The 26,022-nt window shown below is 37.8% G+C and overlaps 1 long non-coding RNA gene across 1 annotated transcript; it reads left to right on the forward strand.

Moving 5' to 3' along the window:
* Positions 1-17,686: 17,686 nt before the first annotated feature.
* Positions 17,687-18,619, forward strand: LOC308407305. The gene is made up of 2 exons (XR_013973663.1): positions 17,687-17,773; positions 18,371-18,619. It is a non-coding gene; the product is annotated as an uncharacterized lncRNA (long non-coding RNA).
* The last annotated feature ends 7,403 nt before the right edge of the window (positions 18,620-26,022 follow it).

Consider the following 26,022-nt stretch of genomic DNA (forward strand, 5'->3'; position numbering starts at 1 on the left):
GACATGCAATATTAAAAAAGTATTACTGCGCTTAATGAATTCATATTACTTATTGGTCAATTTTATTAGCACTTGCATAGGTTTTATCTAACTGTATTACAATACCGATGATAAATACATGTATGGAAGGGATTGGGATTGCATCTTTCAGGGAGCTTTTGGTCTTTGAAACATACATTAATATGCAGTGACACTCCTTGACAAATGGCCCTCAAAATGTTGCTTGTATGGGAAAGCATCAAACTACTGCAGCATCGTGTATCATCACCTCCTTAACTATTTCTTTCTGAACTAACTCAAAACTTCAAATTCAAAATTAAATGAACCATTGTCCCCTAACCCTAGGAGTCTGCAGTATGCATTCATGCAAGGCTGCTTGCCTCTATGCATGGCTCCTCCTAATTTTAAAGCACCGTCTACCTTCTGTTCTTGATGTTGTATGACATCTGCACAGCATTTATGACCATGAGATTAGACCCACATTGGCAGTTAACGTAATGCATAATACACCCAATGTTGATATTCTATCAGTATAAACAGCTTGTGACCAAAGCATAGACAAAAGAAAAAGAAAGTGAACAAAGAAGAACAAACTTTTTCTTTTCATGCACTATAAAATTATATAATCCAGAATTTCTTTTGGCTATATGCCAGTTAGCTTGTTGCTAAGCTTTCTTTTTTTTTTTTTGGTTGTATATTAAACTCTTGAACTGCTGACCAAACAAATCAAAACATAGAAGTGTCTGAAAAATTGTTGTGGACACTTATATTAGTTTCCAGCATTCTATTCACCATAAAAATAACTCACCAAAAATAATACAGTAATTAGTTGCTTCCTCATTGTCCACATCTCTTAGGATTCCAGAATCAAAGACTTTTTGAATACAGAGTAAAAAAAGTGACTCAGATATTGGCTGCATGGAAAAAAAGTTATAAATGTCATTACATTTGGGTCATTAAATGTGAATACACACTATGAGGTCTGCAGTTTTCTGTGTTGACTAATGAGTAAACCATCTCCAGTGGCAAAACCAGCGTACACACGAAGGATATATACACTGATACTAACCAGGACCAGGATATTACTAAAATCCACCCAAGAAGCAGTTACAGCAGAATTTTGTTCAAGAGAAAAGACAGTCTTGTAATCCTGCTAGAATTTTATTATGTTGTGCCAATCACCATATAATAAAGTGGGAAATAGGTTCCTTAACCTCCTAAGACCTGAACTCTTTCATGGCATGCATTTGTAATTTCGCTTTGCTATTTGGGCTGATTGGGACCTGATTGATGTAAAAACAAAGAATTATCTTTTTACCTGATTTTACCCTACAAGGGCCTCATATCCATGTATGAGGACATTTGTTTTAAATTTTGTTAGAACAATGGCAGTATAATGTCCTCCTTAGTGGATATCAGGCCCTTGTAGAGCAACATTTAGTATTGTGGTCTAGACAACCCAAAATGTGATGTCCACATATGTGAATGCCAGGTCCTAGGAGGTTAACAACATAAATTCAATAGAACATTTTCTCTTTATTATTTATATTGCTGGATTATACCAATATGCCTTAATACAGTCCAGTTCGAAACTTTAAGACCACTTGAAAAACGGCAAAAAAATCATATTTTGCATGGTTGGATCTTAACAGGGTTCCAAGTAGAGCTTCAACATGCACAAAGTAGAAATGGGAGGGAGACAAAACACTTTTTTGAGCATGCAATTTATTGAAAACAACCCTTAAAGTGAAACGGGCTGTTTTACAGCTGATCAAAAGTTTAGGACCACATGCTTTTATAAGGCCAAATCTGTTCAAAAATTTAGATTAAGTTCATTTTCTGTCAGGTAGTAACACTGTCATGATGGCCAAGTCAAAAAACCTTCCCTTCTTGAATGTGGTTGTTGAACTGCATAAGCAGGGTCTCTTGCAACGTGCCAATGTGCTGTGTTGGGATGCAGTAAGTCAGTCATTTGGAATTTCTTAAATGATCCTGAGGGTTATGGAACAAAAAGTCAAGTGGAAGACCCAAAAAAAATTCACCAGCACTGAGCTGGTGGATTTAATTGGCTGTCCGTCAAGACACTGGATGATCTTCAACCCAAATTAAGGCTGTTACTGGTGCCGACTGCTGCACCATCAGACGGCAACTGAGACTGAAGGGCTTCAAAAAGAAATGTCTTCAAAGGCCTTGTCTCCTTGAACGCCACAGAACTGACTGTTTGGACTTTGCAAGAGAACACCAAACATCGGACACTGAAAGGTGGAAGAAGGTTTCCAATGTTTCCAATGTTACTGGCATGACAATCAGATCCCACCTAAGATATTTCTACGCGCAACAGTGGAGGGGTGCCATAATGCTCTGGGGTGCATTTTCCTTCAGTGGAACAATGGAGCTTCAGGAGGTGCAGGGGTGTCAAATGGCCACTGGCTGTGTCCAGATGTTGCAGAGAGCATCCCTCGTGACTGAGGGCTCTCGTCTGTGTGGTAATGACTGGGTGTTTCAATAGGACAACGCTACAGTACACATTGGCCAAGTCAAGGGACTTCTTCCAGGAGAATAACATCACTCTTTTGGACCATCCTGCGTGTTCCCCTGATCTAAATCCAACGGAGAACCTTTTGAGTTCATGTTTGGGACTTTGATTTCTGTTTTGGGGGGTTTACAGGGTTTTTTGGAGACTTGGTCCTAAACTTTTGATCAGCTTTAAAACAGTCTGTTTCAGTTTAAGTGTTGTTGCCAATATATGGCATGCTCAAAAAAATGTTTTGTCTCACTCGAATTTCTTCCTGTTACATGTTGAAGCTATATTTGGAAACTTGTTAAGATCCAACAATGCAAAATGATTTTTGCCATCTTTCAAGTGGTCTTAAACTTTTGATTGGGACTGTAGTTTAGGTGATCAATAAATCACAGAGAACAGAAGCTATAAGCTTAAAACTATAGAATGCACCCATTTTAATAGCTTATTATTTAGAAAGGACTTTATTGGCAACAGGAAAATAATTTAATTGTGGATACTGATTGTGCTCGTACTATCTTTTCCTAAGCCTGTGCACAGACAGACATTGGCAGCCAAATTGCTTTTTCGCTTGAAAAATGTCCTTTGAATGGATTTGAAGATTTGCAAGGTTTTCCAAAACCAAAATAAAGAAACAACAGCAGAGTATATATGTTTGTTTGTTTTTGTTTTTTATTATTTATTTATTTTTTACCATAGTTACAACTTATGTAGCAATTTAAGCTATGATCAAATTGTTGACTGTTGCTGGTAATGCCTGGTGTCGTTGACTCCCTATCTCAGCAAATCCTAGTCCATCAACCAACAGAACATGCTTCAGCGAGACCATGATACTTAACCATCCACTTAACAAGATGGCACAGCAGCAGCAATTTAGGGAAAAAAAGGGCCATGAGTGCCTATCAGTCTTTGAACTGCTTCTTAACTGCACTGCAGCAGAGACCCACTAAATACAGAAGATGGTAGATAAGCCATCTGAAGATGTGAGGTCATAAGCTGACCATGTAAAAACTTTAAAAGTATAGCTGAGTTGTTGAAGTTGTGGGTATAGCAGTGGCCATTGTATTTATTTTTCAATTTTGAATTACTTACAGAGTTATTTTAACTGTCCCATCATATATATTCTTCCTTTTTAATATGGACAATAAAGTGTGAGAAAACTATGAAATATAAAATCCAGAACTGTATGCTTAGCCTTTTAGTCATTACTAAATGTTTCTTTCTTTTTTTTAAAAAAAATAATGGATTTTAATAAAAAAGAAAATGAATGGGCAAGGGTGCACTACCCCCACCCTTTCCAACTATATGCTTGAAAGACTACGTTTGAAATGTCCAAGTAAAGGTCATCACTTAGTAATGAAGGTGATTGCAAATAGATTTTTTCTTTTTTTTTCCCCAAATCAATTTCTTCCCCTATCACCCAGGGAACCATCAACCCTCCCATTACGGTCCATCTTCTGTTTCATGTTGTAATTTATGTTTTTTTACCATCTTCCATAGCTTGACAATGACTGTATGGCAGATCCTCAGATCTTTTTATGTCGGTCATTTCAAATGTAGGTTATATTGAAGAAGATGGACCCGACATAGGCACCCTCTCAAGACGTGTCATTCTCATCCTTTTCCATCATCCTTTTCTCATCTGCCAAAATCCAAAACCGCTGAACCTGCCAAGAAAAAAAACTGTTTCAACAGTGCTATCACATCTTCCCCTTGCTCATCTGTCCCTGTTGCAGGTCACAAGGACTGGACCATTCTAACACTTTCTAATCAAGTGGTCACCCTTTATCATCTCCACCTGACAGCTTTAAGTAGCCATAAATAAGCGTGGGCCAAGCTCCTCATTTGTCATGTGAAGCTCTGCTTGCTGTATATCTCTCCCTTTAGTGACCATAGCTCTTCTTTACAGCTCCTTCCTTAAGTAGGCAATGCTGAGGAATGATGGCAAGAAATAATTCCATGATCATAATAGGCCTTTGCTCCTCAATGATGATGAAAGAAACCCCCTCATAAAGGTGCATTTTTAAGCTTTCATTTTATTAAACAACAGAGCCTCCATTAATTTTGGAGAATTTATTTTGTGGTAGGCCACAGTGGGAAATTTACGTCCTGCAGTCATAATTATATTTAATATCACCTTCTACCTTACTGGAGAAATTTCTTCAGTAAAAATTCAATTTTTATATTCTCTGGTTTCAATTTCTCAGGTGAAGTAAAACCTGCTGTAGTATTAACATCACACAAAACACTTTTTACATCATTTTTGTTTCTCAACCATAATATATAACACACTACGTGATAATAGAGAAAATAAAGTTAATTAATTTGACGTTTCAACATCCATGCGTCAAAGTTTGTACTATAATGAATTATTACTGTCTGTAGAGCATAATTTGGGTATTGTATAAAAATATCACTTAGCGCTTGAGGTTTTTTTAAGCTCCAGCACGATTTTTAACTTATAAATTCAGCAGACTAAATTTCACTAGAGTTTTACAGCCAATTTGATTGCTAGTCAAACACACTTGATGCCAGTGACGTCTTTGACTCTTATGGTAAATGGCCTGTAAATGGCCTGTATTTATATAGCGCTTTACTAGTCCCTAAGGACCCCAAAGCGCTTTACATATCCAGTCACCCACCCATTCACACACACATTCACACACGTTATGTCTTTTTTGGCATTATGGTTCAAATACTGAATATTAGGTTTGTGAAAATTCTCCAAAAGTAATGACCTCTAATGTGGGGCTGTTTTTCTTTTATGCCTCAGTTATTCTTTTGAGGGAAGGGGGGGGGGGGGGAAGGGGAAACGTATCTTTACTGCAGATCATGATTGTACCATGGGCAAAAAAATTTAATTCATTCAAAAACTTCATTATTCAGATTTATTCAGATCCAGTTCACTTATTACTTGGGTAATGATTGTTATTAATTGTTGTTAAAATGTAACAATACAATTTTAATTAACTTTCTAAAGCTTTCAGATGTGTCCTCTTTTCTATTTAACTTTTCTTAAATACAGTTATAACCACATAAATAGCCTTAATTTGTAAAGGCAAACTTTCTGTGGTGTAATGATTAGACTGTTTGCTTCCATTGGAAGGTTGCTAGTTTCCAACACAAACTCGGTCTCAGGGAAGGTAGAAATACTAGAAATTAAAATTTTAGTCTTAAGTCAATAAGAATATTGTAATTATGTGAACATAGGGTTAGGGTTTGGAAACAACTGTACAACAACTGTCAAAAGTTGACAACATTCAAAAAAGGTATTAATTATATTTTGAACTTTCTTAACTTTTATTCTTCTTTAAATTTTAAAGCTAGATCACCAGGAAGCCCAAGTTAATGGTGCCCTGAAGTAAATGCCATTTATCCATCCTGAGTCACAAAAAACATGAAACACAGTATAAGGGTCTTTTCCAAAAAGAGGGTTTTGTAAAAGAGCTCTTTAAATCAAAATCCTAGGTAATTATTTTGCTACCCAAGGTCCATCTTTAATATGACTGATTTTATAATCAGTCTTATACATCTGTCAGAATAGATAAACTGATCTTTCAAGTAGGGCTGGGCGATATGACCCAAAATTCATATCTCAATATTTTTTAGCTGGATGGCGATATAAGATATATATCTCGATATTTATTTATTCATTTTTTTAAAAAGCCAGAAGGTAAGAACAAAAAGAGAGTTCTTAGTCAAAGCTGTGTCCCCGATGTCACACGGGCATTTTTATTAACATACAGCATAGATGTACATGAAAAAAAACTACTCAAAAATAAATTATGAGCATTTATTAAATAATAATGCTCCATAAATAAAAGAAAACTGTTGTTTTTGTGCATAACAAAGAGCTCACAATTGTGCAGTCAAAATGTAAACGAAAAGACGCTGAGCATAATAACAAGGGCAGATTTCACAGCTGCTCTGTTCCCAAGTTCGTGACTGACAGCCTGGAGTTTGAAATCCGCTTCATAACCGTGTCTCTTAACAGGTGCCATTTATGGTCCTTATACACACACAATACGGTAATATTACGTTGAAGCACAGTATGTATCATTCTGCGAGGCTCCTCGGTAGTCGTAATGCTCCGACAATCCATCAAGCCGGTGCAGCTCCGTAGCTTAGCAAAGTCGTACTAAAACATTTTTTGACAGATTGCTGAGCGCCGTGTTCCACATAAAATCTGTTCGCGGTCATCAAGCACAACCAGATTCATACATAAGGCGCGCTGTCGATTTTTGAGAAAATGAAAGGATTTCAGGCCGTGCATGGCATTAGCGTGGTTAGCTCGTTAACACGTTGACGCCGTCCAGCCCCACGCACGGGGCGATGCGCAGTAACTCGTTAACGGAGATTTGCCGTGTCCATCTTGTTGCTGCCTGCAGGTGAAGCAATGGGGGAGGAGGGGGAGCTGTGTTCAGTGAAGGAGAGGCGCGGCCGAGTAACGTTGCGTAAAGACAAAAGCGGATGAAAGAGAGGCAAACTTGTGGCTCCACAACTATAATTATAACGTAACATAGACTATATCGATCTAAAAGATATTGTCACATCTTATATCTCGTATAAAAATATATCGATATTTTTTAAAAAACTCGATATATCGCCCAGCCCTACTTTCAACATTATAGATTTGTTCTCAAATTAAATGAAGTGGGGAAACCCCCCCAAAACAAACACCCAAAACAAAATGGTTTGACTCTAAAAATTGTTGCAAATCACCAAAAGTAATTATTCCATAGTTTAGTCAATAATAATACAATATTACAAAATATTGACATATTAAATGTAAACAGACCATGTTGCTGATCAGTGTGTTTGTGTAATGCCAGTGCTGTGTATGATAGTATGTGACTGTATGAGGATTATTGTTTTCCAGAGGCCAAGTTAAAGTGGCTGAAATAAGGATTATGGAGGAAAATGGTAATCATCCAAGACTACAAGACTAGACTGCACCTTGTGTTCTTTTTATGAAGTGGATGGGCCTTAGCCCCATGAAACACCTCTTTAGCATGTACTGCTAATCCTTATTGTAAATTAAAAAGGCAAAAGATGAATCTAAACTTACTTTTACTCTGGCTGTTTCAAAAATCCACAGTACCTTTTACTGAAATAGTTATTTGAAGCTGAATGGCAATACAAAATAAATCTGTTGTTAAATTAAACACGTTATGCATAAACCTATACCTTGGTCGTAACTGGATTTTAATGGAGGTGTCATATTTATGCATCTACACACAATGTGTCTGGAAATGTTTTGTAGAAAATACTTGGCTTTTATATTTCTAGATGCTACAGATAACTCAAAACAACAATATATCTCCAAGCTGTGTTCCCTTGGGGATTAATTTTTTTATTTTTTCATCTAACCAGTGTGAGATATCTTTTTAACCCAATCAACAGCAGAGGAATATTGAAGTAAATGAGACTTGATAAGTTCAGTAGTGTACTGTGATCTTCAATATCTTGGTAAAGGGGGATTCTAATATGACTGAAAGTTTTCCAGGAATCCATGAGAAAGTATTTCACACCTAATATGAAAAATTTCAGGACAACAAACAAAATAAAAAAATAAATATGCACGGGCTTAACAAAACACACATAATACATTACTTATGGTTATAGTTTGTCATTTCAAAACATCATCAGATAAGTTTTAACCAGTCCATAGTCTAGTTATAATAACATTCATTATGGTTTCCTAACCTTAACTTAGTGTTGAAACCGCAATTTAATCAACAATATTTACCTAAATTGAAGTTGTTGTTGTGGTTTTTTTTTTGTTTTGTTTTGTTTTTTGCAGGTAAACTTTAGCTAAAAAGAACTTGTAAAGAAATTGTTTATCTAATGCCCTTTTCATGCATATTCCCTGGCAACCTTTGGTCACTAGGAAAGAACGTGTGTTCCCAATTTATTGAAGAGTGGTTGCTTGCAGTTGCTGGTTAAAATAGTCACAAAGTAGATGCCGCACCAAAAACCTCCTTGTGAATGCTTTGGTCACTATTAGATTACACACTTGCCATACAGTTAACCATTCACAAAGTGGAGGGGAACACAAACTTTTCCATAGTGACCACAGGTTACCAGGGGTTTTCTCTATTCCCACTTGACCAGAGCTTTAGCAAATGTCATAGCAACTGCTGCCTCCGAAAACCACTCACCAACAGAACAGGGAATGTACATTTGAATGAAATCCATCTGGAAACCAGTGATTGCCAATTGGTCTCTAGGCCAATGTGACTGGGCCTAATGCTGCACCTAATAAGCAAAAAGCCTATTATTGGGAAGTAGCTTCTCATAGAAATCTGCTTTGTTTTCAGATTGAAATTGAAATTTTGACTATAACAATGTAATTCATTTGTAATGTGTGATACCAAAGATTCCAAAAGTTCTCATTTCAAATCTGTGTTTTATGGAAGTCACCATGAGCACCACGTCTAGCTTTTAAACATCCACAAAATGCAAAGGTGTGGTGCACAGTCTAATGTTTAACTGTGAATGTGTTTGTTAGTGGTTTGTGACAGGGCCAAAAGGATGAGTGCGACTCAGTTGTTCATAGTAAAGTTCACAAGTAAGTTCCCTCACTGGAGTTTTTGAGTGGAGGTTAAATGAATTGTGATGGCACTCTACTGACCGGCAGACAAATGCCCCCATCTGTAGGTCAGGTGAAGACATCCTTCAGAATAAATCGACAGAAATTACATGCTGCTGTCAGTCAGTGAGAGCACTTCAGAATCACCAGGGGAATGTGTTTTGTGGCCTCCCTGTCACTTGGAGTGGATGCTTCCTCTACAGCCCATTTACCCCTCATCTTGGTGTGATGAGTTTGAATGCAGACCTAGTTTCAGCAACATCAGTTTCTTAGGTTACTTGTGTTGAAGCTTAATGCTGATTCATATTTGTGCTGTCAAACATAATGTAGTTTATACTCGAAGTGACAGTCATGAAAAACATGTACCACGGATGGAAATTATTGGTCTGTTTTGTGTATATTTAAAGGGGTTTCAGATTACGTACAAAATAATTATACCCATCTTAGGCTGTGACAGGTGGAACTTGTCTGATATAAACCTCATCATCACAACCCATCATCATGTTAGATCTAAAGAAGTCTTAAACTTCAGAGAAAAGGTCTCCAAATTATTTGAAAAAATAGAATAGATTTTAAATTATTTGACTGGATTCAACAGCATATTCAGCTCAAGAACTTCCAAAAGCAAGATCTGTAAGATAAGTGACTGCAAATAGAATGCAAATCACATTATTACACATTTAATTTGCATGGTATGCCAGGAGTAAACCTCTCCAGTAAGAACATTACAGCAGAACTATACATAAAATAGCCAATAAACACTTAACAAAAGATCAAGCCTTTCAGAAAATGTATGGTAAATGGTAACCATATTTGGTGCAAACCGAGGACAGCTTTTAGGACATGCACTCCGTACTAACGATGAAGTACTATGGTGAAAATATTATGGTTTACAAAGAAAAGCGTCTGGACTTCTTTAAGTTGCTTGAAGACGTTTCACCTCTCTTCCGAGAAGCTTCTTTAGTTCTAAGGTATGAGAGGTGAAACGTCTTCAAGCAACTTAAAGAAGTCCAGACGCTTTTCTTTTCAAGCTCCTTTGACTACAATGACCTGGATGACTGAGAACCTTCACAGGCATTATGGTTTACGTTTTCTTTGCTGCTTCAAGGTCTGGACAGCTTGCAGACATTTATTCAAGTATAAATTCTACATCATATCAAAGAGTGTTTAACGATAGTGTGGCCATCTGTTTGAAAGTGTAGGTTTAAGTGAAAGTGGACTTTTCAGGATTATATTGATCCTGTGCACACTAGCAAGTCAACCAAGAGTTTCACATGAAATATCTTTACTACCAGTGTATGTATGTATGCTGTCATGACAGTTATATTCCATCTTAATAACATACCATAAAATTGATTTAACATGATTAAAAGGGCAATTGTGATAATCGTCTTAGATAACTCATTAATACTCTGAGACAATAATGTCCGTAAACCAATTCATTGTTTATAGTTATTGTTGTTTGAGGGTTGTAGTTAATTAACTGTCCTCACCTAAAGCATCCCCTGTGGCTTCACTGACAATTAGTGAAACCCCTCTAAGTAAGCACAAAAAATATAGAGTGGAAGATCAATAATGATGATGGTATGTGATTCCTCCTGCCTTTTCTGTCCAAACAATTTCTAACAAAATCTGTTCTTCAGCCAGATGTAAATTCTGTTTTAGTCAGAAAAGTAAGGCATCTTTCTGTGTGATTTCCCTTCATCTTTGTCTTTTTGTCTGTGTGAAATGTTTAAATACAGATATCTGTATATATGTGTATAAATATTACATTTGTATAAGTAGAGATAAGTGGCATTATGTAAGTCTGTGTGTCCACTTTTGTTAAAGATTCAGAAGCTCAAAAACCCTGATGTGACCAAAAATCTATAATAAAGAAAGACCACAATGAAGTAAGCCTGAATTTAACGACAGATGCACTGGAAAGGACAAAAGATTAGAAAAGTGGTATCCCCTGCCTACCAGTTTTAAGACCAGGGCCCAACTTTGCTTTTCTGAAAAGAGTTTCTTAATCTGTTCTGACAATGCAATTTACACACTTGACAGCGTAATCCTGACTTCAGTTGTCAACATTGCAAATCTGGTTGTTCCAGAGCAATTTCATTAATAAGCTGACTTAGCCCTTTTGATGTTATCCAGCTTGTCTGATTCTTCTCATAACCATATAAACTATTGTTCATCTCAACCAGTTTCTGGCAGCATCTGTGTCTGTTTTAATTAAACACATGGGTCACTTCAGTTGTTGGTCTGCCAAGCGGGAGAACTTAAGGCCAAAAGGGATAAAAGTAAACTTCTTGTGATTAATGTGGCCTTTTGTAACCTGAGGCAGTGGCATATAGTGGTGTATATTCCCTTGTGTAGTGCTAAATCCATGAATGTGTGAGTTTATCAATGTAAATGAGTGTACTGAAAAATCTTTCTTGTTACAGTATGTTACTGTGTCCCTCATGGTGTCCAGTGCTGGATCTACCAAGGAGATGCTCTGCCCCCACTGCTGTTCTGCATAGGCCTCACTCGGAATATAGAGTATATAGTCACTTATTAAAGACTGTTTTTAGTATTTGTAGCAAAAGCATTGTTTGCATTGCTAGCAGTAAGTCATACTCCTTGGTGGGAGTTGGACTTCCTTCACTGATTCTGTTCATAACTTTTATGGACAGAATTTGCAGGCATAGGTAACTGCTGGGTTTTTGATTTGCTTGTCACAGCATTATGTCTCTGCTTTTTGCAGATGATAGGGTTCTTTTTCTTCAATAGGCTAAGACTTCCAGCTCGCACTGGGCTGATTTGAAGACTACTGTAAATTGATGGGAATGAGAATTAGCACTGCCAGTGGTTCACAGATAGAAAAGGGTCTCGTGCCTACTACAAATCAGTGAAGAGTGGCTGTCTCAAATGAGTTCAAGTATTTCAGTGTCTTGTGCATGAGTGATGGGAGAGTGCCACAACAGACCGATCAACGAATTGATGCGGATTCTCACTGTCTGTTGTTGTAAAGAGAGGGCTGAGCGTGAAAGGGAAGCTGTCAATTTGTTGGTTGATCCATGTCCTTACTGTGACCTGAGGCTATGGCTAGTAATTGAAAGAATAAACTTGTGGATACAAGTAGCGGATGGAGTTTTCTTAGTAGCTTGTTTGTGCTCAGCGTCATTGATAGAGTGAGGAACTCAGAGATTTTGGGGGGGGGGGCGGGTTGTTGAGGTAGTTTAGGTGTTTTGGACACGTCCTACTGTAAGGAGACCCAGGACAGTTTGGAGATATTATATCTCTAGGATGGATGCCTGGTTCTGCCGGAGGTTTCTTTCTGTTAAAAGGAAAGTTTTTCCTTCCCACTGTCGCCAAAGTACTTGCTCATAGGGGGTCATATGATCGTTGGGGTTTTTTTCTCAGTTTGTACTATTGTAGGGTGTACCTTACAATATATAGTGCCTATATAGGCAGCAGTTGTTGTGATATGGCGCAGTATAAATAAAATTGAATTGAATTGAAAGTTCTGATTGTCACACCTGAAGTATTAGGTTAAAGACTATAGTCTTAAAACTTACATACTGGAGAGGCAACATTGCGTATCACACTGTTTTACTCTTTGAATTGAACACCTTAATTTTTTATTGATTTTGCACAGATTGATGCATTTTCTCACTTCTTAAGGTAGTTTGAAAAAGTCATCAGGTAAAGATTCAGGTATACATATAATGGTGTGTAAGCAACAGTAAAAACACTGCTTGTTATAATGAGCTTGGTTGGCTTATACTACATTAAAAAAATGTCTGAGTATTAAAAGTGTGTTCCATCACAACTGGAAAAAGTCTGTAAAAAGGGAGAATATGTATGTTTTAATACATGCCTGCTGTGAAACCTCACAGCTACTGTTACATGGTAAGAGTGAGGTGTAAATCTTGTAAAATCAAGTTTACTCATGTGGGAAGAACATTCAGGAGATTCCTCACAGGCTGACACATGTAAAGCCTCAGGCCATTTTGAAAGCCATTTTGACAACAGAGTCGATTTATATAGAAAGCCATTCATGTGTATAGGACATTCATGTCCATTCTTCACTCAGTGTTGGCAAGACATTACATATTTGGCAGGTGTGCAAAACTTTCTCCTAAATGTGTAAAACAAAAGTCCTGTCTTTGTTGTCTCAAGATGCACATTGACATAGTTACTTGTAAGGCCTTGTGTATCTTTGAAAAATAGCCTCTGCATAACTCTTCAAGGTGACTCCTTTTGAGCCAACCAAAAGAAAATATCTCAGTTGTCACTTCAGTTGTGTCTTGTTAAAATAAATAAGAAAAGCAATATGCTATTAACTTTTGCTAAAAGAACACAAAGCGATATTTGAGCTGGTGCATCAGGAAGCCTTTTCAAGCTAGATGCTGAATGAAAAGAAACTGCTCCAGAAATCCCTGGTAGCAGCTGACAAGCTGACACGCAGACTTGTGTGACTGCAGCTGCATATGAGTTTGCTTAAGTCAACATTGCTGTTATCTTCAAAGCAAAGAAGCACACCGATGGCCAAAAACCTGTTATTTACTTTCTGGTTTCCTTCTATGGACATGAGATAAATTAAAACATTCTTTATTGCTATGACCACGTCTGTTAGTTGGAAAACAGAATATTTGCACATTTGGCTTCTTCATTCATGAAAAACATTTAAAATATAGCTCAGACATTGCTCTCTGTTCATGGAATCCTCCTGTAAGGTGAGGATTTTGTCCGTCCACCTAGTGATTGGAAAAAGTTATGTTGTTACTCTCCTGTTTGTGGTTTATGTTCATTACTACCAAACCACTGACTTTCTGACTAGATATCACTGCTCGTTTTTGTAAGGTAAATGTAAAAGAAATGGTTATTTATAAATTGTACTGCAAGGAAAGTGACACACATAGACAGATACTGGGGGGACAAAGGGACCTGTCAAAGCATAGTAATGTAAAGAATGAGGAGCACAGAGTACTTTTCATGATGCAGTCTGTGATTTATTGCTGTGAAATCTTTTAGGGCCTTGTAATGCAAAAATACCTGAGAGAAAGTAACCATCTGTCTAACATCTGTAACCCTACAGGCAAGATAATACGGCCAGAAATGAAGGGAAGCCTTTTAAGCTCTTGTCATAGGGGACCTAGAGATGTCATTGCAAGAGGCAACAGTTATCTTTTTTATGCTTTAATCATATTAACCGCTGTGATCTTGCGTACCTGAGGCTGTTTTGGTTTGTTAGTACTGATTCATGAAAGCGTTATGTAATGGTTTCTCATGGGTTCATACTGTAGCTTATTTGTTTTTGTTTCCAATCACTTAAAAGCAACAGTATGCAACAATAACATTTGTATTAATGTGGGATCTACTGTGCATCATTGATGGCCTGAAATATTTATTACAGGGAAGTTTTGTGCTCAGCATTTATTTAGTGCTGTACAAAAATAGCAGCGTCTTCACCGCTTAGATGGGATCATTGGGAGGACTTGTGAGAACCAAATGTTTTGTGCTCCCTAACTATTGTTTTACTATTTCTAGTTTCACATCATATTAACATTTGTTATAGAATTATTTATTTCTCAATAGTGATTTTCTTTGCATAGGTTTTATTAATCATATGTTTATGATCCTTGCATAAAATTAGCTTTTGCTTCAGAGGATTTTGTTTTATATTCTTTAATAGGGGGGGGATTTGCTCTTTTCAGTTTTGATGTATATTCCACCAATATCAATATCAAATCCAATCACTTCTTGCATATTTTATGTATTATGCATGACATTCTTTCATTCATTAGGAGAAATGTAATATAATAAGGTATATATTATTTTTTTCCTGTTTGTTTCCATTGAAATGTGATATTGAATTTCAAATCTATTGAAGGAGGTCCTCAAATGTGTTTTTCTAAATGGGTAAATTTATGGGGACCCAGAGCAGATGGTTTATAGCTAAACAGAAATGTCACAGCATGAATATACAGCCATTTTATTGGGGCTGCTGAAATTATATCAAGGGAGGGGAGAGCTGCATTGTTCACTCAGACCAGAGGAGTGAACGTCCAGTGAGCCAGTTTTTCATTCTGTCCTGTGGCACTGTGCACCAGCAGGTTCATAATAGCCCTGCTTAATGAGGGCTATGATATACCTCCGCCACTTTATTGGCAGAAGTTGGATTCTTTCCCTGTGCAGAAACCCGTTATTCACTATAAAAGAAGCCTGACTCCAAACAAGCCTAATGCACTGCATCTGTGAGGCCAAAGGACCTGACCACATGTATGAAAATAGAAACACAAAATTTAATTTACTCTGTCCTGTTTGTATAGTGCCTAATGGGGAAAAAAATAAATAAATAAAAAAAAAATCAGTACTTTTGCTATGAGATGATGGGTTAGGTGCTGAGTGAGTCACTTGGCTCAGGGGAAGCACAAAGGGTGAATTTTGGAATAAAAACACACCACCTTGGACAAATACTAATGTGTTTAGAGTAATTCTCACTGCTAAAGCCCCATTTAATTTTCAGCTGAACATACATAGAATAAATTCTTGTGTATAAAAGACCCCCTATGTGCATAGAGAGACACTTCATAGTCACAGCAAGTCATTCTGGAAACTGTTTGACTTGGAGCCTGTTCACCTAGACCAGGGGTGCTCAATACGTCGATCGCGATCGACCAGTCGATCGCAAAGGTAGTATTGGTAGATCGCATGGCATTAAAAAAATAGATGCCAGCCTATCATCCATCCCGTCACTTGATTGATACAGGGAAGCCAGTCAGATGACAGCAGATTTTTTCTGACGCTTAGGTCGCTGCGCATGCGCAAACAGCGGCGCGAAGTGTAGTAAAACTGACAAGCTAGTCAGCGAGTTAACTCCAATTTTTAGCTCTCGGTTTTTTCTCTTAAACCTGGCCGTCAGCAGCTACTGTCCGGACTATGCATCCCTGGCTGATTCAATTCAGTGCAAGTCATCAGAGTAAACTCAGGTAATGACAAAAAATTTACATAGTTAATTGTGTTGTGAAATATTGGATATTGCGGTTATGCATGTATATACATTGTAGATATAAAGAATCCTCAATATATTTATAAATAAGTATATGTTTTGGATTTTTGTAGTGGGTAGATCATTTTGACTTGGTCATTTTATAAGTAGCTCACATGCGGAAAAAGTGTGAGCACCCCTGACCTAGACCCTGGGGGCTGTTTTCTAGGAATTGCATAAAATGTAACTGGTGAATGAATTCCTATTATCTCAGTTGGTTGCTATTTATGCAAGAAGATAAATTTAAATAAATAAATTAAACGCTAAATAATTGTGAGGCATTAACTTTAGGACTGCATTTCAAAAAATGCAATAACCATTTTCCTCTCAATTTTTAACATGAGTGCAATGACATCATGTGACTGAAAAGTGATTTTTCATCCCAGCAAGACTAGAAGCAGAAACCAAAAAACTTCTGATACCCCAAATCTTGTCTAATGCCTATATATTTTGAATATATTTCATGCTGATGTGCGCTTAGAGATTATTACGAAGATTATTATATTAATTGATGCCACAAAATATGAGTAGTTGATGTGTAACATTTTGATCTCCCTTAGCTAGGTTTAGCCAGGTACATGTCTAATTTCTTCTGATGTTGCTGTAGATGTCTTTGCTCCTGTATGCTACTGAGTGCCTTAGGTGCCATATGTGTCTTCATTTGCTGCTGTGCTGTCTTAAGCCTCAGGTAGGTATCCTCTTGCGTGGCATTGTGGGTAGTGTTTGATTTGGCAACATGTGGTAAGACATTTCATCTTCTCATCTTTCCTGGGGTTCAGGGCCAAGACAGGCTTTGCAAACACACACTAATCCACCTCCAGATACACAATGCAGTCCAAGGCTTCCTGATCCCTCATATATCCTTTTGAACAACAATAAATACCAGTTTTTTTCCTCTGAGATTAGACAAAGATTTGTGGAAAAGACTGTAAACCACGTTGTTTCTTTTTCAAGTTCTTTATCTTTTAAAGTAGTTTAGTGCTTATATTTTTATTGTGTAGGTAAAAGTAAGACAGAATTACAAAAGGTTAGTTTCATATGTTGAACCAGTGAATTTAATAATGGCTCGTCCTTCCTTTAGTTGTTTGTTGTAACTAATCAAATAATCATTATTCTAATGAAGTCTGACTATAATGTTTAGATTCCATTATCCGTGTTTTTACTGAAACTGTTACACAAGCCCAAACTGAGTTGGAATAGAAATAGTATAAAATCTGTAACAGGAATCACATTATGTCTGTTATATATATGATATATGTATTATATAATTCCCATCTTGTTCTTCAAGCTCGTCTACACAGCAAATTCAAAAGTGTTAAATTTTTTGGTGTTAATAGTCTCCTTGCAAAAGTAGAGTTAATTTTACTCTAAGCAGAGTCACATTCTTTTAATGTAACTCTGAGGTGTAAAATGATAGTAGTTAAAATCGAGTGTTAAAAATGAGTGTTTCTCTGTCAAATCTGGAGGTGTTACAATAGAAACATTAACTCTTGACCTCTTAACTCTGAACTCCTACAGGGGCTATGACACCAACAGAGTAAATTCACAGACTCCGCCCCCAGCACGGCTCCAATCGAAGCTGAAGTGCAGCCGTTTCAGAACATTTTGCTCGACATATTTGAGTTGTTTGCCATGCTTGGTAAGTCATTTTTTTCAAAGATTGTTTCAATTATTATTATGAGCTTTTACTTCTGTGGCTCTTTGGAGTTGAGACAAAGCTGTGTGGAAGGCATTAGCCATGTTGCTCGCTGATAGCATAATATTCTGTTTTAGCTAGCTGAAAGGTATTGTTTGCGGGCAAATACCACAGCCTTGAAAAGCTTGCATGTGAATTTTCAGTCAAACTTTTGGTCAAATACACCTAAAACAATGTCTAGAATGTAAATGTTGGTATAATGGTGCTACTTGAAGCCTGAAAACGATCGCCCATAAAAAAAACGAGCAAACAGCAGTAGCTGACGTCCTGACTGGATTCTACGTTAGCATAGATCCCTCCAGAGTTTTGTGCACACGGTTTAGGTAAAAATGAAAAAGGTTGAGGTTTTACATTTAGTTCAGTATTACCTGTTGCCTGTGTCCTTGGCTTTTGGGAAAATACTTTACACAAGTAATGGCTCAAAGAGGATTCCTTTTTTTTTTTTTTTTTTTTTTTTTTTTTTTACTGTGCTGCAATTGTTTACTGGATTATTTGTGCCATTAATTAATGTCAACAAATTTTTATTCAATCTCCGCACAGGATATGCTTGTGAAGATGGAATATGGGGGAGAGCAGAAGTGCGTTGAAGTTCCACAAAGGGATGAATGAAGGACATGCATATTGTATTGAAGAAATAAGTGATGAGAACGCTGTTATTTGCATTTACCATGTCAGACCTTTTGATAAACAAAATTCTAATGAAAGTGAGAACATGTACACTGTTACATCTTTCAGAAAATGTTTTGAAATTGTGGTGCACAGTTCAGAATAAATGTTTTTCAAAAACCATTGCGTCTTTTTAGTAAATGTTTATTTCCAAAAGAAATTTCTAGAAGTTCAGAACAGTAAAATTCCCGCTTTTTAGAATGAATTAGAGGATAACTCTTACGTAGTTAAACTAAAATACTCTTTGAGAGTTAATATATAAACTCTTAACACCAAGTGTTAAATTATCAACTCCAGACAGATTTGGTGTTTAACACTAAATCAGAGTTAACGTACCAACTCTCCAAAAATAGTTAAATTAACACTCTCTGGTGTGGACCCATATAGACACTTTAATAGTGTTGAAATCAAATCCGACAGTGTTAATTTGGACATGCTGGATTTGCTGTGTACCAGGCCTGGGACCTTGAGAGTCCTGCGCAGTATCTTTGCTGTTCCTAGGATTGCGTCTTCAGTTCTCTGGTGTTGTTCCTGGAATCTGCTGGACCCACTTGCCTAGCTTGGGGGTCATCGCACCAAGTGCTCTGATTACCACTGGGACCACTGTTACCTTCACCCTCCACATCTTCTCGAGCTCTTTTCTGAGCCCTTGGTACTTCTTGTGTTCCTTCTTCCTGATGTTGCTGTCATTCAGTATCACTACGTCTATCGCTATGGCCGTCTTCCTCTGTTTGTCCACCACTTAGCTTGGTCATTCTCGACCACCCTAGGGGGCGTCTCCCATGGACTTCCAGGCCATACTCAGCACAGATGTTCCTGTATTCTATGCGGCCACTTGTTTATGGCCTTCAATGTATGCACTGCCTGCTAGCATCTTCCACCCTGCTGTTATGTGCTGGATTGCCTCAGGGGCATTTTTACACAGCCTCCACCTGGGGTCTTGCCTCGTGTGGTAGACCCCAGGCTCTTTGGATCTTATGCTCAGAGCTTGTTCCTGTGCTGCCATGATTAGTGCCTCTGTGCTGTCTTTCAGTCCAACCACTGCTAAGACTTCTGTATGTATTACAACTTCCTAAAGTCACAACAGTTGGACTTTGTTTCTGACAGAAACATGGCTCCACCCTGGTGAGTCTATAGCTTTCTCGGGACAGGTTCCTCCTAATTTCTCATTCTTCAGCCTCCCTCGGTCCTCTGGTAGGGGGGGGAGGCTTAGCCACCGTGTTCAACGCTCGATTTCATTGCCATCAAACATTACAGCACGACTCATTTTCTAGTTTTGAACTCCAGCTGTTTGAGTTACACCTAAACTCTGCTGCGCCTTTGCTGTGTGCCCTCATATATCGTCCTCCCAAGTTTAATAAGGATTTTATCAGAGTTTTCAGGTTTTGTGGCTGGAATTGTTCTTAAATTCGACAATTTTTTAATCCTTGGTGATTTTAACATCCATGTCTGCTGTGACTCTAAACTTTTGGTCAAGGACTTTTAAAATATTATTGACTCTTTTAACTTGACCCAGTGGGTTACTGGTCCCACGCATGAAAAAGGTCACACACTGGACTTGGTGCTCTCCCATGGGCTGGATGTGTGCATCACGGAAATATCCGAGTTGCGCATCTCCGATCATCTTCCTGCGCAGCGTTAGAGTTGTTCACTCTAACGCTGTGCTGCTCGGTAGATAAGCCGTACGTCCCAGCGTGCAAAAAGCGAGCGCTTAATGTTCTAACAGTGCCTGCTTTTTCTGCTGCCTTTATGGATTCTAGAATAATAAACTCCAAATGTAAAAGTGTTGAGGACCTTTTGGACATTCTTCATTCTACCTGCACTGATATTTTGGACTCTATTGCGCTGCTCAGGACTGTGCGCGCTAAGCATTTATCAGAGCCATGGCTGAATGAACATACGCGCTCCCTCAGACGTGAGGGAAAGGAGATGGAAAAGGGACAGATTGCATGTTTACCTACAGATTTTAAGGACTTGTCTTTCTGCTTACCAAGAAGCTGTAAAAACTGCAAAGACAAAATTTGTCTCAAACTTAGTGTCAGTAAACAGTCACAGGCCTCAGGTACTTTTTAATGTCCTTAATCGCTTTCTTAGTTGACGTGATAACGCTGGAGACATTTCTTCACCAAGTATGTGCGATGATTTTTTTTTAGCATTTTTAATGACAAGATTCTATCAATTAGGGCTCTTGTCTCGTCGTCTGCTGGGATACAGCACGCAGTTTCTCACACTCTTCATTTTGCAGTTTATGGCGCTGTTGTAAATGGTGAAAATACTAGTAGTGTTATGAGGGATATATATCCCTCATAGGAATAGGATATACACGCATATAGGATCATTATCAAACATATAAATTCTAAGTCAAGTTACTAATAAACCAAGAATATTTATATTATATTAATATTAATATATTTTTGAATTGACGGTCCCATTTACATGATGCCACATTGCAAATATAATGATTTGGTTGCAATTATCAGCATCCAATTGCAGCAGTCACATCTGTTTCTTATGGTTTGCTTTCTTTCCTGTGTAATTTCAGTATACAGTGTTACCACACAGTATTCTTTGGCAGATTGTGTCATGCTGAGAAGCATCAGACAGTTGTCACTTCCTCCCTCCTGCTGGTAAAGCATATGGAGAAGGTTTACTATTTTCAAATGCTTGTAACAGATGCACTAAAAATAGATGGATACACATACTGTAAGTTTCTTTATTAGTACACAGAATACTAGTTTGATTTCAAAGAAAATGAAATTTTAATTTATTTTCTAAAAAATACAACCCCCCTCCTTTTATAACTATCCTAAAAAACTGGAATTGTTTAATATCCTCCAGTTTCAGAGACAAAGGTTTGAACTAAGTTGCTCTTGGCAGAATGACTGTGTGATTTGTGTAGCACAGTTTCTCTTGTTTTCTTTGTTCCTTTGTAATTGTGTTTGGCATTTCTTTCCGGAAGGCACAATGATGCTTAACATGTGAAAATTATTTCCATTTATTGAAAGTGAAGATTCCCTTGTCATTTTTCTGCAAGCGTATTGCAAACCCATTGGCTTTCAGGCCTGTCCTGCTTATCCCAGCTGTCATATGGCAAGAGGCAGGGTACACCCTTAACAGGTTGCCCATCAGTTGCTGGGCTAACATAGAGAGACAGGCAGTTATTCATACTCATATTCACACCTACGTCCACTCTATACTACAAAATAGCACTAGGCAAATGCCTATAATACTATTATACCCAATCACTTATAAGCCAGATATTTTTTATTTTTTTTTTGCAAGTACTTGAGGTTAACCAGTAAAGCCTTTTGTCAGCAGAACAAAGGTTAGTCATTGCATTCTTTCTGTTGACGCAGCACCATGATTGCTACAGTTTCACACTGACTACAGGTGCCAAAATATATTGAGAAATAATCTTCAGGATAAACTCATTTTGCTTTAATATAGATATGTCAGCATAGCAGTGATGGGACAGGTGGCAAACTGTTTCACTGGATCGCAGCCACACAACTTACATGCAAGCTGTTGCATGCTGACATGAGTAACTGTGGCATACACCAGCACTCCAACAGGATTTTTCTTTTGTTTTTTGTGGTTGGCCATAATTTTCTTTTTGATTCTTTTTGGCTCATTTATTTCCCTTTTTTATTTCAATTATTATCAGATGAAAATAGCACTTCTGCTAATAACTAGTTTGGACCACAGAATCCCACTGTTAAGAGAATTACTAAACATAAAGATAGTGGCTAGCTATCAAGCTAGCAAGCCCATTATCATCAATGGAACTCCAGTGGAGAGGGTGCAGTCCTTCAAGTATCTTGGTGTCCACATCTCCTCAGACCTGACATGGGCTGCCCACATTCAGGTCCAGACCAAAAAGGCTAGGCAGCGCCTGTATCACCTACGACAACTGAGGAAGTTCAGGGTCTCTCCAAAGATCCTCAGGATTTTCTATACAGGCGCTGTGGAGAGCATCCTCACACAGAACATGACATCGTGGTTCGGGAACAGCTGTGTGAAGGACCAAAAAGCTCTCCAGAGAGTGATCCGTACAGCAGAACGCTGCTGCAGGATTGCTCTCCCCCCGCTTCAGGACACCTACACCAGGAGATGCCGGACTAGAGCAGCGCAGATACTGAAGGACCCGTCCCATCCAGGCAACAAACTGTTCCAACTTCTGCAATCTGGTAGAAGGTTCCGCATCTTCCGGGCAAGGACAGAGAGACTCAAGAGGAGCTTCTATCCCCAAGCCATCCGTGCCCTAAACACACACACCCGCCCTCTCACATCATCTATAATTGACTGAGACAGGACTCTCTTCCAGACACTCTAAACCAAGGCACAATGTACATTTCAATTCCTTTAATTTTAAATATGTTTATATTGTCTATCCTGTAAAATAGTCAGATGTCTATTTATATTAATGTACAGAATTCACCTGCTTGCTGCTACTACTGCACATTCACCCAGTGTATATACTGTGTGTGTGTGTGTGTGTGTGTGTGTGTGTGTGTGTGTGTGTGTGTGTGCCTGCGTGTGTGCGTGTGTGCTTGCACGTGTGTATGTATATAATGTTCCTCCTCTACACCCCCCCCCCAATTTTTGCACATGTCGAGGAGCGTGTCAGGCTACATTTCACTGTGTGTTATACTTGTATAACTATGCATGTGACAAATAAAGAACCTTGAACCTATTAAACCTCACTCTGATCCAGAATAAATAAATATAAAATTTCAGGGAAACACACCTGGCACAAATGAAGCTGGGACACAGTGTGACTCAATAAGGCACTAAGCCAAACTGGAGGCTTTATATAATAAGATTCAAAGGACTACCAAAATCAAACAGGAAGTGTTTAACAGAGAATGACTAATGGAAACAGACACTTGGCAAGATACAAACAGATTCTGCGAAGGATAGAATAAAGACAAAGGATCAAAACATAAATAAATAACTATACAGAAAACCAGATTACAAGGTAGCAAGAACAAAAAAATCAAGACAAGAGGTACCTGAAGGTTATATCCAAAAACTGGAACTGGTAACTAAAACTCAAAATACAAAAAAATATACAAGAAGAAGAAAGGGTAATCAATGAATAAACTAGGAACCAAACAGAAAATACTAGACCATCATAAATTTAACCGTTCAAAACTCAAAACTCTGGATCTAGGATCGTGACATCATAATCCCGCAAGGTTTAATTTCCAGGCTGTCCAAAAAATTAGACGCAGCCGAAGTTTAATACAAGTCTAGATATTGTGTACCAGTTAATGGATTGGGCTGTCGGTGACATAAAGTGAGAGGAAAGGTTTGATAAAAAGAATATGATGATGAAGAAACTAGCTTTTCCACACTGATGGGTAACAATATTTAAACCACCTGCCTAATACTGAGATGGTGTCCCTCTTCCCGCCAAAGCTTTGCTCTATTGGGGGAAGGTGAGATGCACTGTTTTCCACTTGGAGTCCAATGAAATTAGAAAGTGTTGTTGCAACAAAGGTGTTGTCTTTGCTCTGCACTAATGTTTACTTGGGTGGTGCATGTCGCCTAAACATGAATCCTAGAACCTAAGGATTCCCACTAGGACACTGGCATTGTAACACAGTTATAAATATTATACACATCACCTGTCAGTGGTTTTAATTTGGTGGCTGATAAGTTTATCTTTCACATACACTGAGATTCTTTGGTGAAGGTAAGTCCTTTACGTGGTTGTGGCAGGACCACAGCCTTCATCCACTGATCCAAATGGTTGGAGGCTGCTCATTAATATAGATGGGGTTTTTATAGGAATGGCTGTTATGTTAAATTATTTAGCGGGTTCAGGGAGACATATGGGCTAGCCCCTTCAGTAGCACAGCCAACTGAACACGTAAATACCTACTGTGGGGCAGGTGAATAAGAGGAACGAGCAAAGAATCTGGTGTATATGAGAAGAGGAATGGCATAGAGCCTTGACAGTCCTAAATCAAAAGCTGTAATAGTGTCACCGGGATAGCAGCAACCACATAAACAAACACGCACACAAGTGTTGTTACAGTTGCAAATTGAAGAAGACTTATTTATGTAAATGCACATGTGATGCTTGCATATTATTGCATGATTCAGTGTGTGTCTGTTGCCAAATAAAATTGTATGTACACCATCATTTCTGCATTGTTTTTTTTTTTTTTAACTTTAGCATTGGTAATATTTTGTCCATTCAAAAATAAAGTAAAGTGGGAAACAAAATATCCTTAAAAGTTGTGCGCTATGATTTCAAAACAAGGTTTCAGGTTTGTTAATGTAGGAGATACAATAGTTGAGCAATAATGCAAACATGCTACAGTGCGTCAGAGTGCCAGCTGTTGACAATGTTAATTATAAATAAGAAAGAAAAAAAAAAAAAAGAGAGACTCAGATAAAGTATTTAACAGTTAGCTTCATTAAGGAAATGCCCAAACTTAACAGTGTAAATGTCCTTCCTCTTTTATGTTGCTTTATTTTAACTAATGGCTTAAAGTGGTTAGGGGAAACTGAAACAGTATTACGATGAGACTTACAAAGAATGTGGGGCAGGTGTAAAGGAGGATGACAGTGAAGTTTATTTCACCTATTAGCAAGCCTGGAACTTTGGAGAAATGTATCATAGGGTTTATTTTTGTGATATTTCGGATAGTAAATGATTATTAAAACCTCTTATACATTTTCCACTTATACATTTTCCATGTATTTTTAGTTCCACTCTTGATATATTTTCAACTGTGACAGACAGAGGAGATTTTTAATGGCTGCATAAACTTGCACACGTTTTTCTCTGCAGTTTTAAAGGGGAAGCCAAGTGTGTTGCTGATTGCATATTTATCTTTTCTCAACTGGGTTCCATTATGCTGTCATGCAGTTTATGATTATTTGAGGTCCAAGAAAATGCTGCTATGATGCATAATGAGTTTCTTCCCAGGTGGTTTAAATGTTTGCAGTAGATATGAGCTTGTTTGAATTTCAATGATCAGATATCAGAGTAGAGACTTCCTCAACCTGATTGTTTGATGGAGCATGACCATAAACTCAACTTCTCAGGAATAAACACAGTAAAGTTGCTCTACACAAATAATGTATTCTAAAATCCTACGTGTCATCTTAAGATGTACAAGCCCTTTAAACATTCATAAAGCCACACACCAATGCTCATGTTCAAACAAACTTTTCAACCAGTTCTTCATGACAGGGGGCTTTTAGGATATGCATGAACCGTACAACGAATTTCCTGAAGCTGAATCCCTAATCTATGTGAATGTTATTGAGGTGTTACTGCTGTTGAGCAAAAACATTCATGTTGGGCTACAGTAACTGTCTTATCAACACACATTGCATAATTGTTGAGCTTCTCCACTTTATGTTACACGGTGGTTAGAAGTATAGCATGGTATTTTTAAATTGGAGGTTGCTGATCTAGCTGTTTATTGTCACACACATATATGTCCCTCGGGATGAATAAAGTATTCTGATTCTGATATGTGCCTGCTGGTGCATGTGAGAATTTA

The sequence above is a fragment of the Rhamphochromis sp. 'chilingali' genome (assembly GCF_963969265.1).
Source record: "Rhamphochromis sp. 'chilingali' genome assembly, chromosome: 12".
NCBI lineage: Eukaryota > Metazoa > Chordata > Actinopteri > Cichliformes > Cichlidae > Rhamphochromis > Rhamphochromis sp. 'chilingali'.